The following is a 17,780-nucleotide window of genomic DNA, read 5'->3' as shown; positions in this document are numbered from 1 at the left end:
TAATTACCACCATGCTGTCTGGTTTTCACGAGGTCAAACACTGTGTCAGGTTGATAAGTTATGTATTTTTAACAGTCTAGATTGCCTGCTTTCTATAGAATGGTGCCACTGGCAAACAGCCAAATAGATTGGTACCTTCATATGATTGGCCATTGGAAAGCTACATGCCCATTGAGGTGCTTATGTAGCCTGCTTCCTGTAGTAGGTCCCACTTTAGGGTCTGGCCAACTCATTTCCTTCCTCTTTCAGGAAATAAAGTATCATTTTTCGTACCAGCTTGATTCTGGACCAGGTGGTTGTCTGAGCTGTGAGTGTGCTGAGCAGAGAAGGGCTGCTTCCAAAGAGGTATCTGTAAGATGCAGACGGGGCTTGCATTGCTCTGAGGGGCTGAGTTTGTGCTCATCATTCTCCATTCTCTTACTGGCTTTCCTGTAAAAGCCAGAAAGAGAAGTGCTGGCTGCCAAAGATGGTTTGAATCTTTATCTGGCAGATGCCAAAGTCAAAGAGGGAGGAAAAGAGATAGACTGTAACATTTACTGAGCACCTCCTATTGTTGCCAGTCACCGTTTAACTCATTCAATGCTCATGAAGTGACATTGGACATGATGGAATCCACAAGCCCAAACAACGTGGTCAGCACTGTCTCCATCTCCCAGCTCTCCTTTTCCCTGTTTGGCTATTCTCACGTGGGCTCTCTTCGTGCAGTAGCAAGATGGCCACCAGGAGCCCCACTCTCATGTCCTCTTAGCTTTGCAAGCCCATGGATGGAAGACTTCTCCTTCCCCTATCTGTACAGCAATCTTGGGGAGATTCAGATTGGCCTTATTCTGTCACATGGTCATGATTGAACCAATCACCCCTCTGAGGCATGGCAAGCCTGTTCAGGAATCAGCATGGTACAGTGGTGGCCAGCCCCAGCATAGAATGGGGGAGAGATTTCTGTAAGGAACCAAAAGAAGAGGAGTGGCAACCCTTGTTAGAAAAACTCTGTCTGTCAAATAGCTACCCCAGACCACTGCAATGAGCTACGAAGGATAATGCTGGTTGAGTTGTCACTTTGAATGCTTCCTCTAGAAGAACTGAATCAAGAACCAAAAGGGAAAGTTAAGAGCCATATACCAAGTCTCAGTGCACACATGTATTACTATACATTTATCAGACAAGCTACATAAATCTTTTTTCATCTTTTTTTCCCTTTTTTCATCTTTTGATGACTCTTGTGCAGAAATGGCAGTTAGCTTTCTCTTGGATACGTATGCAGTCATCTAGATTTAAAGGCATATGGTCTATCTTGGATCGTTTACAGATTGCAAGATGGCTCTGAAGCCAAACTTGCTGCTTATTTCATGCCCTGCACATTTAATTACTGCTTGATGTGAATGAAGCGTTTTATCCGAAGATACATGCTGCTGAAATTTTCGCTGGGTTGAGTCATAAAACAGTTTTCAACAGATTGAGGCAATCTTAGAAGGAAGTTTGTGAAGAAAGTTGGCTTGAACTATCCCACTGTAAATCATAAATGTTTTGAATCAGTCTGATCACTGCTAGATAAGATGACAAATACAAGTGATCCTAGTTTAGTACTTTTCTAGAAAATTCTAAGGCTAAAAAGCAAAATTACTCTATTGGGGTTAGTCAGTATTGGTAAATGGTTGACTATTAACAGGTATGTTCTGAAAGAAGGAGGGAATTTCCCCCAGCCACTTCCTTTTTTGGGTTACACTTTAGTTTGGCACAAACTAATTTTTCTGCAGTACAAGTTGTTTTAGTTCTACTCTTTGGCTTTTCTTCCATGTCTTCATGTGAGTTCAACCATCCCTCAAACTGGTCTTCTTAGGTGGTACTAGCCTGGGCACGGAAGAAGCAGTAACTGGGGAAACTGTATAACCTGGTGTTTCAGCAGAAGAAGAGCTCATGAGTTCAGGTAGTTCTGTCTCATGGGTTGCTCTACCAACTTCTAATTATGTAAGCATAAATGTAGGGAAATATCCAGGCTTATGGTGAGGACTGGGTAAAACAATCCTAGTAAACTGCCACAGTATCTGGCCACTGTCCTTCATATCAAGTGGCTACTGCATCGTTGTTCACATTCAAGGCTCCTGTCTGTGCACATTCTTCGTATTGAAGCACTTGAGTGGTAAGGGGTAGTTACTGGCCACTTCCGGCTCCTGTATACCTCCTCTGCACAAGCCTCCACTTTTTGCTTCTCTGCTGCCTTCCCTCCATGCAATATAACTCGGTCAAAATACGAAGAAAAAAAAAGATTTTATCCAGGCTCTGATTCTGAGAAACAGACTGGAGAAAGTAATTTTTTTTACTTCTTTAAACTCCCCTAAAGCACAGCATGCTCTCTCCCTGCTTCTGAGTCTTCACGCAGGCTGTTCCTTCAGTGAGGAACACTTTTCCTCTTGTATTTGGTTCATGAGCCTTCTCACAGTCAAGACCTTAGTTTACCTTCCTTTCTCTCCAGAAAGCTTTGCCTGACTCCTGCCCCGAAGCCAGGGTTCGATGCTGCATCTACTAGGTCTTCTCTGCCTCCTAGCACTTTAGACTCCCTTACCATAGCAGTGTTCACAGCAGTGTTTACCTTGGGTGACTGACTCTGGTAGAGACTGCAGGTTCTAGGAAGGGCAGAGATCATGTGTGCCTCATTGATCCATATTGATCATTGTGCTCTTGGCACCTAGCACAGTGCCTGGCCAAGAATAGGCACTCGATAAATGTCCCTTCCTTGGAAACACATGTCAGGGCCTTTTCTGGAAGGGGTTCAGGATCATTTGCTCTTTTGTATTTCCTCAGTTATCTGTCTCCTGGAGCAGCGCTGCTATTATGGTGGAAATGTCCAATGGCTGTGCTGGCTAGCAAAGTAGCCACTAGCCACATGCCACTATTGAACATGGGAAATGTGTCTAGTGTGATTGAGGAGCTTACATTAGTTTAATTTAAGTAGCCATATGTGCTATCATATCAGCCAGCACAGTCCAAGAGCCTGAGGTTTTTTTTTTTTAAGATAATATTCTTTTTTTTTTTTTAACGTTTTTATTTATGTATTTGACAGAGAGAGACACAGCGAGAGAGGGAACACAAGCAGGCTTCCCGCGGAGCAGGGAGCCCAACGTGGGGCTCGATCCCAGGACCCTGGGATCATGACCTGAGCCGAAGGCAGACGCTTAACGACTGAGCCACCCAGGCGCCCTGAGCCTGAGGTTTTATTAAAGGTTTCTTTCCAGGAGCTGTAACTTGAGGAATTTTCACTTTTTGGGAAGATGGAATTGTCACAAATCCAGAAGACTGGAAATAGCACCAAAGTTTATTTAATGTTTGGAAACAAGTTCCCAAATAACACATACGTTGCATAACTTGTTGGGTGATGTAAGCATCTGAGTTTTTGGCGAAGCAGCACAGTGTCTGGGTTAGCATGCCTCTCTGGTACCTTACAGCTGTGTGATTCGGGCAACTCACTTGACATATTTGCCTATCAATTTTCTTATCTATAAAATGGAAGTGATAATAGTTTCTCCCTCAAATTGTGTTAAGTGACAGTGTGTGTATAGGTGAGTGTGAGTGTGTAATAAAGTGTTTAGTATAGTGCCTGGCACATAGTATGTTCTCAAAAATGCTAATCACCATGACTGATTATTCTATTCTTCCATTTCTAAATCAGCATGGCATTTAGATATACAGAGGTATATGTATATGTGTCTATATACCCCCCGCCCCAAATATACCCACTGCCTTTGCTTCGTGTAAGTTTTGATCAGGCAGAATAGGCATGTGAGTGTGAAGTGCTAGGAGAAGATTAGAGAATATGTGTGATAGAGTGTTAACCTGGACCATTATTAGGGAAGGTGACTCATTTTAGAAAGGTAAAATATCTTGAAATGTTATTTCTAAAGAGCAACAAAGTTTGAAGTGGGAGTAGAATTACTGCTTGCAGAAAGGCTTTGTTGCCAACATTTCTATGTTGCTCCATTTGTGTTCAACTGTCCAGGTTGCCCTTTTGCCATCCTCCCAATAGGCAAAATGTTGAGTGGGTAGCTGCCTTGTACCATGCACCAAATGGACTGAAATGAGCTGAAGCATTGAGTCCAAAATCCAACCTTCAAAAGAGTTTTACTACTCAAATCAGTGTGCTATACAATGTTTGTTTGTTCTTAGTGTCCCTTTGCTCCATTATTAGGAAACAATGTAAGCAAGGGTGGGAGACAGAAAGTTTCTAGAATCGGTAGCTGATTTGCAAGCCCGAGGAGTCTGCATGAAAGGCAGCAGTAAAAGTCAGTCATCAGCTCTGATATTTATAGTGAGGGGGAGGAAAGAAAGAAGAGAAAGCCATGAAATGTTATCAGCAAGTCAGAGAAATAAAGCTATTCAATATAACTCATACCTTACTACCTCTTCTTCATTTTTTAAAAAAATTTATGTATGCTGTATATGTGGGGTCTTTTTTTTTTTTTTTAAGAAATGGAAACAAGAAACTGTCCTCCCTCTGATCAATGGTGTGTGGTAAGTTACTATATTCTTTTGATACAAAAAATTGAAATGAACTAACCATAAATGCAGAATGAGGAGATCTAAAGAGCAATATGAGGCTTCCTTCGTTGTTTTCTTTGCTTTAATTTTATGCCAGAAGTTGAGGAATCACAATGAATTTCAAATAACCTGCCTGGTCCCAATACCAAACTGTTGCATACTATTTTGCAACTTGAGATGCATCTTAAAAACTATCTTTTAAAATACATTTGGTAGGGTGAGAAGACAGAAAAAAACAGAGTTCTCACATGATATTAGAAGAATATCTAGCAGCTTGCAAATTAGGAACAATACAATATTGTACAAACAGCAAGCATTCATTTTATTGTCAATATTCACAAACAAAAAAATAGCAATAGTCTCAGAGGCTATGAAAACTGTTGAAACCACTGAAATGCCACAGAATTGGGGAGTTTTAACATGCCCCCATGAATTGTCACTATTGGAAGTCCAGAATTATCTGGACTTAATGCTTGTTTTTGTAACTTGGATTTATTATTATCCTGGGAGATTAAACCATGATGTTTGGAATTCTAATTGACCCTCCACGCTTGGAGATTATACTACCTTATACTACTGAGCAACTGGAAAGCAGGTAAGCATTTTGGGGAAATATGCTCAAATATTTGACCAAACTCCCCTTTAAATGTCTTCTTGGGTCTCTGAAAGGCATTCGTCTTAGAACTGAAACTGCTCCTTGGATTAGAATGAGGTCCCTTTGGGAAGGCTTATAAAAGAATTTGCTTTTGCAAGGCCACTGGGTTCCCACTGCAATTAACCAAACCAGCGGCAGTAACAGAACTTAAGAGTCTGAAGGAAGAGTAGCTCTCTCTGCGTGTTATTTTGCATGTGAGAGAACTGGAACCCCAGAGGTTGGAGGCCTTGCCCAGCCCACACAGTAGTCAGGGGTAAGGCTGGTCCCAGAATGGCACTTTCTAATGCTCATCTAGTATTCCTTTGACCACAGCATGCTCCCTGGAATTCTATGGTATCCAGCATCTACTCCAATGCCTGGCACACAGCAGGCTCACAATAAATGTGTATTGACTAACTGAATGGCCTGAGAGCCTTCTATTTTCAAGAAATCATTTTAAATTAGTTAAAAGTGCTGAATAAATCTGGTTTTGGGAGACACTAGCCAAATGCTAATGAGACCATTATGAACAAGAAGAGGGGGTAATTGGCGGCTCGGTCAGTGGAGCATGGTGTTCTTGATCTCAGGGTCATGAGTTCAAGCCCCACATTGGGCCTAGAGCTCACGTTAAAAAAAAAAAAAAAAGAGGGGCTACTGAATAAAAGAAACAGGAGGAAATAATTAAACTGTAGCCTATAGTAACAGGTGAAACTTATCTCATGATGGAGAGGGGCTGGGAAAGGTGGTAACTTGTGACTATATCAGAAGCATTAAAACATTCTTGGCTATGATGCAGAAAAACATAGTGTGAGATTCCTTTGCTTTCTGCTGCTATTCAAACAGCAGGTGTGTGCTCAGAATGGTTCTTTTAGAGAAAACAGGGTGAAATTTTGACATCAAAAGGTCTTGAGATAACCACAGTAATGAGAATGACCACTGGGGAAAGAGCATCCCTCTTTTGGACTGAATTAGAATATATCTATTTTGAGCATTTTTATTCAAAAAAATGGAAATTTTGCTTAATTTCCATTTATCCTGTTCTAAGTTTACCAACCCTGCAAAGCAGAGGTATGATTGATCTTAAAATGTCAATCTCTCACCTAAGGAGAGGAAGAAAAGATTTATTTAAAGAATAAAATGTCATAGGGGTTCTTAGGAGAAAAGCTCCTGGGTTTGGATTTTGCCTTGACAGCCAGCCTTCCAAGTGAGTAATTTTGCCTCTCCATCCATCTTGTAGCAGCTCCCCAGATAGCTATGAGTGCAGACATCCACATGAGCAAATGTTTGCATGTTTTAGGCTCCTTTTTGGCAGTTCATCTACCTGGGCACTGACTTTCAGGAAAGAGTTCTTGTTACCAAAAGAAAAAAGTCCTCAGAACTTTGGGAAGATAATAAAACTCTACTCTTGAATATACTCATACCAATAAAAACTCATCCACTAGGCTGGGTTTGGGATAAAGGAGCTAGAACTCAATGTCTTTGGTTTAGTCCTAGGGGATTCAGGCAGTCAGTGAAACCTACAATTTGGAGAGCTCACCTGAGTACAGTTTAAAGTATGAGTGGGTATCAAAAATGTGAATGGATTCATCAGAGGGCCTGAAGAATTCTCAGCATCTAGATGCAGTCTGCACTCTGAAGGTTTAATATATGCATTATGCTGTATATCCAGCATTTACAGCTGTGCCTGCCTGGCACATCAGAGGTATTTGATGATTATTTTGTTAAAATAATTCAGCATTAAAATTAGAGAAAACCTCCCACTGGTTTAGATATGGACAGAAATTTATATTGCTTATTAAAATGTAGCCATTATTTCATGACCCTGGGAACTAAAAATAAAACAAGCAAAAAATGAATTGAAAAACACCTTGAGGTGTTGTCTAAATTGGCCTTCTGTTTCAGAAAAAAAAGTCTTATTCAAGTCACTCTAGATTAATGAATTCTATTACTGAAGACCCTTAGATGGAGAATGGCAGTATATAAAAGTCCAGTGACTGGTGCCTTGGTTTTCTTTGTGTGAGGGCAAACAATTCCTGTTCTTGACATTTTCTGTATTTCCCAGATGATGGGCAGATTAATGGTACCCCTTGTCATTGCTCTGACTGGCTGTAGGGATCTCTAGTCATCCTGACAGCCTGGAAAACTAGGTTCCTCTCCTCATCCTTGCAGTCATTACAGAGGAGCAAAAGGCAGAAAGAAGAATCCCCCTCATAGCAGAAAATCAGACCAAGGAAGAACCACTCTAAAGATAAGAATCTACAGCCTGCTCTCACTCTTAGGGAGCCTGAGGAAGGAGCCAGTCTCTCTAAGGACCACCAGGCTGCCAGAACAGAAGAAGTCTCATTTGTCCTTTTAAAGATGGGGAGGGAGAAAGGGCATAGGTGAGAACACAGCCGTAGTTGGCTATTCTGAAACAATTTGGAGAGTACGGCTCTAAGAAAGAAAAAAAGGGAAAGGGAGCCTACTATGGCCTGAATGTTCGTGTCTCCCCATAATTCATATGTTGAAATCCTAAGCCCCAAAGGTAGGGCCTTTGGTAGGTGTTTAGGTCATGAGGGTACAGCCCTCATGAATGGGATTAGTGCTCTTATAAAAGAGAGCCCCCTTGCTCCTTCCACCATGTGAAGACAAAGAAAAAATAAGAAGTCTGCAACCTGGAAGAGGGCCCTCACCCAACCTTGATGGCACCCTGATCTCAGATTTCCAACCTGTTCATCTGTGAGCCATAAATTTCTGTAGTTTATAAGTGACCTAGTCTGTGGTATTTTGTTGTAGCAGCCTGAACTAAGATAGGGCCCAACTAAGAATATTCCTCATTAATTTTCTAAATAGAGAGTTAGTCCACCAGGAAGCCAACTATTCTTACTTTCCAGATAAGGCAAGTTTCATTCATTTATTTATTCAAATTCAGTAAACAAATATAGTAGTTCAGACCAATATTATGGATTGGCTTGGTAAATAACTCTCTGCTTCTTAGCAGAGAATCGAGCAAGAAATTTACATGTGACTTAAGACTGTTCTAAGTAACTTCTTTTTTTTTTAAAGTTTATTTACTTAAGTAATCTCTACACCCCAACTCATGACCCCAAGATCAAGAGCCACACACTCTTCTGACAGAGCCAGCCACGCACCCCATAGACTGTTCTAAATAATCTGTAGGTTACATAGTTCCGTGCTTATGGTCCAAACATATCAAGGACAAAAGGAATTATCTCAAAATAAAATCACCCTTCAAAAATTATTAAAGAGATCTGGAAGATGTTAAATTGAAGCTTAACATCAAGTCAGGGTCTGAATATACCAGAACTGCTATGTCTTAACAAATTTACTCCCCTAGGGGCAACATAATATACATAAAACTGAAAATGCACAGGCCTGCCGTTTGCCAATGGCTGTAGGGAAATACTCTAATATATTTGAAATCTGCCAAGAAAACAGTTTACCCTTTCAGTTATGTCTCATTTTATGTTTTTGAATTTTTCATAAGTTTTATTGATTCTTGTTGACCATTTTTCTATGACACACTGAGAAAATTGTTTTAGAATTTTCTCTCTAAACACCCTCTATAAAATTTAATTATATTGCTTTTCATTTGTATAGTTCTTGGATGCTATTTTCCCCACTTTGTGTCAACGACTCATCATAGGAAAAAAAAAGGTTCCCATCCATTCCTTACTTGGTATCTATATGACTGTAAGGGAAGACATTGGTTTTATCCACAAACTACTGTAGCCAGATTGTTGCAGAAATATGAATTAATTAATGCAGAACTGATGTAACACTGTTACCAGGAACCAAAGAGTTAAATTCAGGATCCAAGGTAATTCCTATAAATGAAAGTGTTTGGTATTTGTGTCTGAATCATGGTGGGGTATTAAAGTGTAAGAGGGAGGGTGGGATGGAGAGACAGAAAACCTCACCACAGCACATGGAAGTTTCTCCTTAGGAGAGCCTTGTGGCTCATTGTGCCTGTCAAGTAGGCTAATGTGCCTGTAAATTTCCTCTGACAGAAAACACATCACAGCAGCACCACCAGAAAACACAACCAAACTGTGGAAGACTGAAAGCCCAGCGCTTTCAAGGGTGATCAGAATGTAACAGAGTAAAAAAATACAGTGCATTGAAAATAAACAAAGGCTGGGAAGAAATGAGATCACTTTCTAAGAAAAAAGCATTTATCATTTATAGGCCAAAGGAAATGCTTCTCCCACAGCCATTTTTTATGTATTATTTGGCAGTCTCAGTTCAAGGTCAAAAATATCAGAGGGCAAAAGGAATAGGACTCAAGATTTAAGATTTGTCATGACTGGCTTTGTAATTGCATAAATATTAAATATGTAGAAATAATTGTAAGCACATTATCTCCACATCTCCCCATGTTGCTTTAATTTTTAATGTAATCTTTTATCCGCGTTTTCCTCAGCTGGCTGTGGGTTTGTGATTTGCATAGCTAGAATGATCTGGTGCCATCAATTTAGTAATGAAGTCACTCATTGAGCAGAAGAGGCTTCTAAAGATTATACAAAGCTGTAGGAAAGAAGGGTGTGGAAATGAAATTTTATGTTTCAGGTAAATGGGAAGTTTATTTTACAGCACATTTTCCCATTGTACATCTACAATGGCCACTTTAGAATAAATTTGGAAAACAGAGAAGAGGGGGGACAAAGCACCCACATTTTCATCATCCTAACTTATTGGTGTTGTATATTCTGGTCTTTTATACCTATACACATATATTTTTAACACAGATGTAATCACTATGTGTGTGTTTATAAAATTTTATATCCTCCTTTTTTCTCTTATTAACATGGTTATCATAACTATAACTTTAATGATTGTAAAATAATAATAAAAAGAAAAGTCCATAATTTACTCAGCCACTCAGTTTCTGGTGTCTAGCATTGCAGAATGGTTAAGCAGCTGACACTGCAGCCAAATGAATCAAATACCAGCTCTGCTACCTAACTGTGTGGATCTGGACAGGTTAGTGAAGGCTGCATCTCAGTTTGCTCATCTATGAAATGGGGATAATAACAGTGCCTCCATGAGAGTGTTCTGGTGAGAGTTAAAGGAAATAATCCATGAAAAGCACCTAGCCCGGCTCTATTATACAGGAAGGACTAAAACAAAGTGTTATTGAAAACAAGAAAGTCAAATACATTACAGTATGTTTCAAAATTAACAAAAAAAAGTTTCAGTTCTACAGAGTCTCCTGAGACCTTGCCATCACCCCACAAGTTCCCTTGTGCCTTTTACTAGTAACAACTCCCCACCTCCACTGCTAACCAGATTTTGATTGTTAACATTTCCTCACTTTGCTTCATGCTTAACATATGTTTCCTGAAAAATATAGCTGTTTGGCCTCTTACTGAACTTGATGTAAATGGCATCTGTCTGTCTCTCCCTCTCTCTCTCCCTCTCTCACACACACATATTCACATACACAATATCATTCTGTATTTAGGAGGCATACAATCCAAGGCTTGATTTTGTTGTGATGAAGAAAGGTTTGGACAGGGAGCCAGAGAGCTTGGCTTCTAATCCAGTCTCCATGAGATCCCAGGCAAATCTTTTTGCTTCCCTGGGGCCTCCATGTAAAATGTGTGCATGTGCTAAGTGTCTCTGAAGCTTTGGAGTACTAAATTGTTAAGCCTTTCCTATTTGAGTACTGTGTTGGCATATGAGAAACCAGAGCCAAAGAGAATCCAGAGAAAGACCTGGGGCCTGCTGGAAATAAGCCTCCTCTTCCCCAAAATCATGCCAGTAATAGTGTCAGCAAACAAAAGACTATAAAAAAAATGAAAGTGATGATCCTACACCACAAATAATTTTCTCTTCTCTGATATGTGCACATTTAGATATATTATTGGCCTTAGTGATCATGTGCATGCACATTTTCCCCAAGATAAGTCATAACCATAAAGATTTTAATGTCAGGAGTTTGGAGATCAAATAAATAATTACATATTATAGGTTTTCCTGGACAGAGTCAGTTTTAAACATCTTCACTGATTCTAAGTATTTCTTTTATGTATTTCTGTATTTGCGTCTGGATTTCTCCCAATACTGCCCGTAGTAAATACTGCAGGTTGGCTCACTTAATGTCCATTCCACCCTCAGCTTCTGGCGTCTTTCATAATGCAGAGACTGGAAGCTTACAACAGTTTCTAGACTTCTTTGCACCTAGAGCTATGGATATGAATTAGGTCTGCAATTAGATATATTCATGCAAGATTTAGAAAACATAAGAGAAGTTGGGCCATCTCCCTGACCACTCTTGGCTGTATTTCCCTATTAATTAAAGTCACTGAAACATTTTTCTGAAGCAGTGTTCCATGGCCCATTATTCAGCCCCCTGAAAGACAATAAGCAGTTGGGACAGCAGTAGCTTTCTGGCTCTGCCTGCTATCATAGGGTTATGTTACTGATACTCATATTCTAAAAGTCCTCAGCAGTCATAGCTCCGCCAATAGGTCAACTCTGTATTGTACTGGAATCATTGATTTTCAGAGGCTCTGTCTGTCACTCACTTCTCCAACCCTGATCATTCATTTTTGTAAGCACCCTCTATTAAATACTTTCCTTCAGGAAAATACCTAAAATTGTTTCTATTTGTTTACACTGAACCCTGACTGATACACATCCTAATTGTTACTTTAGAAAATCTGTTCACAAGGTATAAAGTATCATAACTCTGTAGAATGCTGTATTGAAAAGAGAAGTTTCGAACCAAGAAAAAACAAGCTATACCATTTAGTATCTATGTGTCCTAAAGCAAGTTGTCTAACTTCTCTGTATCTATGTCCTTTCTAAATAAAATAGATACTAACATACTAATCTTACAGAGTTGTAAGAATTAAATGAGGCAGCACAGGTAAAGCACCTAGCATACACTGGTCATTCATTATATAGAGTTTATTTCTTTCTATCCCCATATTGGACTTTCTTGAGTAATTAAGGTGATTAGTAAAATAATTTTGGGGGAAATTCTCTTTAAAGGACTTATAAAAAAACACACTCTTATAGGAACATAAAGATTCACAAAGACAAGAGGAATAGCTTTAAATGCCATTCAAGAGCAAACAGACTTCTATTATGAACCAGAGCAATCCATTATGAGTACTACCAATTCACCCCAACTAGTGGCTCAAGGCCCAAATAATCATTAATTCATTCAACGAATATTTATTAAGCATTGACATTGCTAGACATGACTTTATTCATTAAGATACAGTGATAAATCAAAAAGTCCCCAACTTCCAGGAGTTTGCATTCTACTGGAAGAGACAGACATAAAGTAAGTCAATAAATAATTTCAAATAGTGAGAAACACTATGAAGAAAAGGCACTCTTCCTTTAGCTCTCTTTCCCTTACCTTCTCAGAAGTTTATTATGTTACTTGACTCATCCTCATTCTCAGCTTCATGGAAGAGAAAGCATAAGGAGGTGAAGATTATGCCAACAGTGTCATGATTCTCTTAGGCAGACGAGTAGTTTCAGGATCTGTGAAGGGTCTGGGGCCTGTCACTGTTTCATGGATGCCAGAAGAAAACACGAGATGCCTGGATTAGAGACAAAAAAGCATGTCAAAGCAGCATAAGCATGATATTGGTGTTTCCCGTATCTCCCAAATCCCAGAGGGTCTAAAGGAAGGGGTCCAGATGGGTGCCATACACATAGCAGATTTCTGTCATAGGCCAAAGAATACCGAACTTGGAGAATTTACTGCTTTTATAGTGTTTGGTAAGCAAGCTGCTCTTGGTTTGGGAGAAGATACTACTTGGTTGCTCAAGGTTGCTCACTGCAAACACAATCCTGAAATTGACCCAAGTAAAGAGTAGCCAGGGGTCTTGCACTCTTGGCACACACAGAAATAATGTGTAGAGGTGCTCATGGCCCAACGGATAGGAGATAAAGTGATTGCACCCTCCAACCTCTATAGTTTTATGCAATTATAAGTATAAAATTTTCTTAAGTTCTTAACCCCTTCCAAACCTTAATCTTAGATATGATGTAGTTAGGCAACTGATGAGTTCAGTCAGACTTAGAATAGCAGTTGGCACGGGAAGAAATAAATTTTCCAGTTTTACCAAATATAATCTGAGACTCTTGTATAGACATAGACCCTCTCATCATCAGAAGAATGGAGCCAGACCTCATACCTTCCAGAAACCTCACCCCAGGCTCTATTCCTGTTCAAGATTACATTGATTGCCCATTTTAACAAACCTCAGATGCAAAAATCTATTTCTGTAGGTAGGGAAAATAGTGTATGTTCCTACCCCAAGCACTCCTCACATGGCCATTGTTCTTGCATTCTGATGCAAATGGCTCTTGCTAGATCATCCTCACAGCTCTCTTTTCTTGGGCTCTCAAGCCATGGATCAATACCAGGGAGAGAAAATTGTAGACTTCCTCCATGACATATCAGTGCTGTCCAAATTATCCATGTGAACTCCATTATCCACTTCCTGTAATGATTATTTCAAATGTTCTCTACCCTACTCACTTCTTCATGGGACCGTTCTTCCCCTTTCCCAGAGAAAATGGAAAGTAACTGGGGAATGCTCTCTCCGTATGTCATTTGTTACCTCTTGTAATCCTACAGCACATGCTGAAAAATAGCCATTACTATCCCAATGTGGCATGTTGGAAAATGGAGCTTTGGAGATATCATATAACTTTCCTAAAGTCACAAAAGCTATGTGTCCTGGAGAAGGAACCAGATTGAATCTTTATGATATGGGCCCTGCCCCCATGCAGCTTCCAGATAAGGTAAAATAAAACTTCTTGTTTTTTTAAGTGTTCGTGTAAAAAGTTCTAGCCTCCTAAGCCACAGAAACATGTGCACTATAGAGAATGTTTGCTTTTACTTTTCCTAGATACATTTTCTCATATCATAATGATTAGATCTGTAGCTGTTTGTTTCTCTAATGACAGAGCTAATTGCTCTGATCCAAAGGGCGAATAAAACTCTTATCATCCCCAAAGCAAAATATTATATCCTGGGATAGGCACCCAGGTTAGTTCTGAAGGTGCTGGGGAGACTGGAGTGTTATCTTTATAGTTATTTAAATTCCAACTTGGAATGAGGCCCTAGAGCTTAGAAACATCTGGAGTAAGGAGGAGAGACTTTCAGGAGATAAGGAGGAACAGTTGCATCCTTTATCTTTATAAACACAGAAAAATCACTTCTTGTCCCTTGTCTATAGAGTATCTGGCCACTCATGTAGAAGAATTTTCATTGGCTTTCATAATATCGCCCCAAGGGTAAGATCTGGAGCAAGGTGGGAGAGTGGAGCATGCAGTTCTTATTTATTCTGGGGTAGTAAGAAATCTGCCTCTGATCCAGAACATCTCATATGCTCATTCAAGGTAAAATGAATAAAGACAAATATTAAAAACACAATACTAGGGGCACCTGGGTGACTCAGTCAATTGAGCATCTAACTCTTGATTTCGGCTCAGGTCATGGTCTCAGGGTTGTGAGACAGAGTCCCGTGTTGGGCTCTGCGCTCAGCAGGAAGTCTGCTTGGGATTCTCTTTCTCCTCTCCCTCTGCCCCTCCCCCTGATTGCATGCATGCTCTGTCTCTCTGAAATAAAATCTTCAAAAAAAATCCCACAATACTAGACATTTCAGAGAAGGGATAAGAACACAAATGCTTCCAGACCATGAAACAAATAGTTATAACAAATACCTGGTAATATTTGAAGAGATATAGTGTTTGAGCTTCTTTGTGTAGAATGAGTAGAAGTTTGCTGGTGGACAAGGCTGCTGAAAAGCATTCTAAACATAAAGAATTGTACCAAGGATCTGAGGTGCACCTTTGTTCAAGTTGTTATAATATTGGGCCTTTCTTCAAGGTACTTTATTTCCATATATCACAAAATTGTCATATTAATTTCATTAGAATAAGATATTCTACTGCCATTTTCCAGAAGATAGTTCTAATAACAAATTGACAATATCAGCAATACATACAGCATGTCTTAAAGATGTTCTATGTATGGTTTGTACAACCATACCCAGTGGCCCTGTCTGCTTGGCTCAACAGGAAGAAAGCCAAAACGTTCAACATGACTAGCGTGAGGACTGTGTGTGAAAGTGCAGGAGTAGGGGAATAGGCTGGATAGAAAGGCAGAGGTCAGAATTTGAAGAAATTTAGGGTTCATACTAATGTGATTAGAATTAGATGTGAAAGTGCTGGGAAACTACTGATGGATTTTAGGCAAGAACTAATGGAACTGACATTTTCATAAACCTAGAGCATAGAGCATTGGAAAAGTGGCAAAAGTAGGGTAAGATTAGTCGGGAGACCTGGTAAGAGACCAGAAGACCACAGGAGCTCTATGATAAGAAAGAATAGGGAGAAGGCTGATTTCTTTGGCCTCAGAGGGACTGGAGGCGGGGGGCGGGAGGGGGGGGGTCTTCTTCCTGTCCAGAGTGATTCTCTCCTCCAGAGCTATTGGTCCCCATCACTGTACCTTCTTCTCTACCACCTTGATCTTTCACTTAACTCTTCTTTTTCCTGTGTCTTCAATCTCTCTCTCCACTTGTTCCAACCCTGCAGGCTTTGGTTGCCCTAATATGCCAAAGTCTTGATTCTGCTCCCCCTGTTTTTCTGCACGAGTATTTCCCCCTGTATTAGAATGGCTTTACTCACTCTTCAGATTAGGAAAATACTACCCTTCTAACAAGTGGTTGAATAGCCCCTAAGCAGCAGTGTGGTAGCTAACAGAGCCACAAGGATCACTACTGAAGCTACTAGGTTGGCTTACCACACTTGCAGAGATTCAGCCAGTAAGATGACAATAGGCTCAACTGGATTAAGGTAATTTATTACTTATACAGCAAAAATAGTATCAGCATGGTGTCACCTCCCCACATCTCTAGTCCCACAGGATGATACTGAACTGGAAGGACCTAATGAGAGAGACAGGAGTGATGAGTTGATCTGTTCCTGAGAAGCCATCTAAACTATAGTCCGACAGTTTCTAGATGAACACAGAAGCTTGAAGCTTTAATTGAAGCCGGGTGGAGTAAGATGGAAAGTCCTATGCCCTACTGAAACTAGGGAGCTTGATGAGAAATGGTTTGATAGAAGTCTGCTGCTCACAAGAAGCTTATCTCCTCTTGGTCATGGAGGAATTGCAGGGCATTCCACCAAGACTGATCAGAAGTGCCTTTGTGGCTTATGTGAAGACATGGAAGGTCATGTGGTGGCCGGGCTGTACCCCAATAACTCCACCTCTGACCTTTCATGTATTGAAGTAAGAATTATTTTCAGGAGTTTAGAACACCCATGAGATTACCTAATTAATTGCAGTGATTGATTATAGGGGCTTGGACCAAATATTTTCCATTCATTTTAGGCCACAGCAGATGAAAGTGACCGTGACTATGACTCCTATCAAGATGGTCAGGCTAACTTGAAGGATAAATTGTAAAAAGGCTCCACATCCAGAGCCAAGATGGTTAAGTATGTTTCAGGTGTTGTTGAGATTGACCTGAGAAAGCCACGCTGCTTTCTAAGGTAGAAGATAATTGTTCCACCTTTCCTGATTCATTAATCTAAGTGCAGTAATAGGTGTTGGCATTTGAATATATTCTCCCTTGAATGCCCAGCAGGAGGTCCAGGGCAACATGATTGTTTATTATCATTTGCATTAGAGATTTTACACTGGTTTATGTTTGTCAGGCAAGTATAGGTCTGATGTCCACATAAGTACCCTACTGGGGGCATAAACTGTATTAGGAGTATAAGTGCCATTTATGACAACAAGGGTGGGTCAATTTTGTGTCCCTTATGGTGGACAAACTCCTTGTTTAAAGCTAAATAATCTCCTGCAAAGCAGGCTGCAGTGCTGCTTCTGCAGAGGACAATCTGGCTATGAGAGCCAACCAGCCTAGCCCTTATGGTATAGACTGTTCCAGGTGAACTAGAGTCTGCTAATACAGAAGTTTGTAGTGACTTCGGTCATGGCATTTTGCTGACATGGGGGTCAAGGTTTAATTCTTCAGTGTCTGAAGGAAAAGCTGTTAAGTTTTTGTCAGCAGGGTCAGGAGGGAATGATAGATGTAGCAATCAGTTAAATTCAGCAGTGGTGCTGGTCTGGAAAAAGCGTACAAGAGAACTTTTTTCTTAGATGATAGGGAGAGACCACAAGGGAGTAGGCTTGTCGGGGGGGACATATTAATATCCAGAAAGTTAATCTTGTTCTGTCATCTCAGGTGGAGGTCATCTATCTGAAAGGGCAACAGTCCTTAAAGTCTAAAAACTAAGGATCTAAGTCCTAACATCTAGGACTCTAGGATTTAAGTTAAAAATGGGTTTTCAAAGATTTATTTATTTATTTATTTAAAAAAAAATGGGTATTCAAGTTTACAAAGGCATTCTGAGATGATAGACCAGGCCAGGTGTCCTATAAGTGAGAGGCAAGAGAGGCTTAATGATTCTTTCCCCAACCCCTGACTTCCCAGGGTTTAGAGTATTCCTCTCCTACCAGCTGGGCTCTTCATTTCCTTCCATAGCTACATGATTGGTATAACCAGTCTCTGCAGCAATCACTTTATTCTTTTTTCCAATCCTCATCATTTCTAACCCACACCATTTG

At 40.1% G+C, this 17,780-nt stretch overlaps 1 long non-coding RNA gene across 1 annotated transcript in view; it reads right to left on the bottom strand.

The window, feature by feature from the left end:
• LOC145722630 (uncharacterized) overlaps positions 1 to 17,780 on the bottom strand; it is a 172,449-nt gene that overhangs the window by 150,617 nt on the left and 4,052 nt on the right. Inside the window, exon 2 of the long non-coding RNA XR_014147025.1 lies at positions 12,540 to 12,726. This is a non-coding gene — a long non-coding RNA (uncharacterized LOC145722630). The remainder of the gene's footprint in view (positions 1 to 12,539; positions 12,727 to 17,780) is intronic.

Source organism: Leptonychotes weddellii, chromosome 7, assembly GCF_054177405.1.
Source record: "Leptonychotes weddellii isolate Sample4059 chromosome 7, ASM5417740v2, whole genome shotgun sequence".
NCBI lineage: Eukaryota > Metazoa > Chordata > Mammalia > Carnivora > Phocidae > Leptonychotes > Leptonychotes weddellii.
Note: the sequence above shows the minus strand (reverse complement) of the source record. Positions and strands in the feature narration are given on the sequence as shown.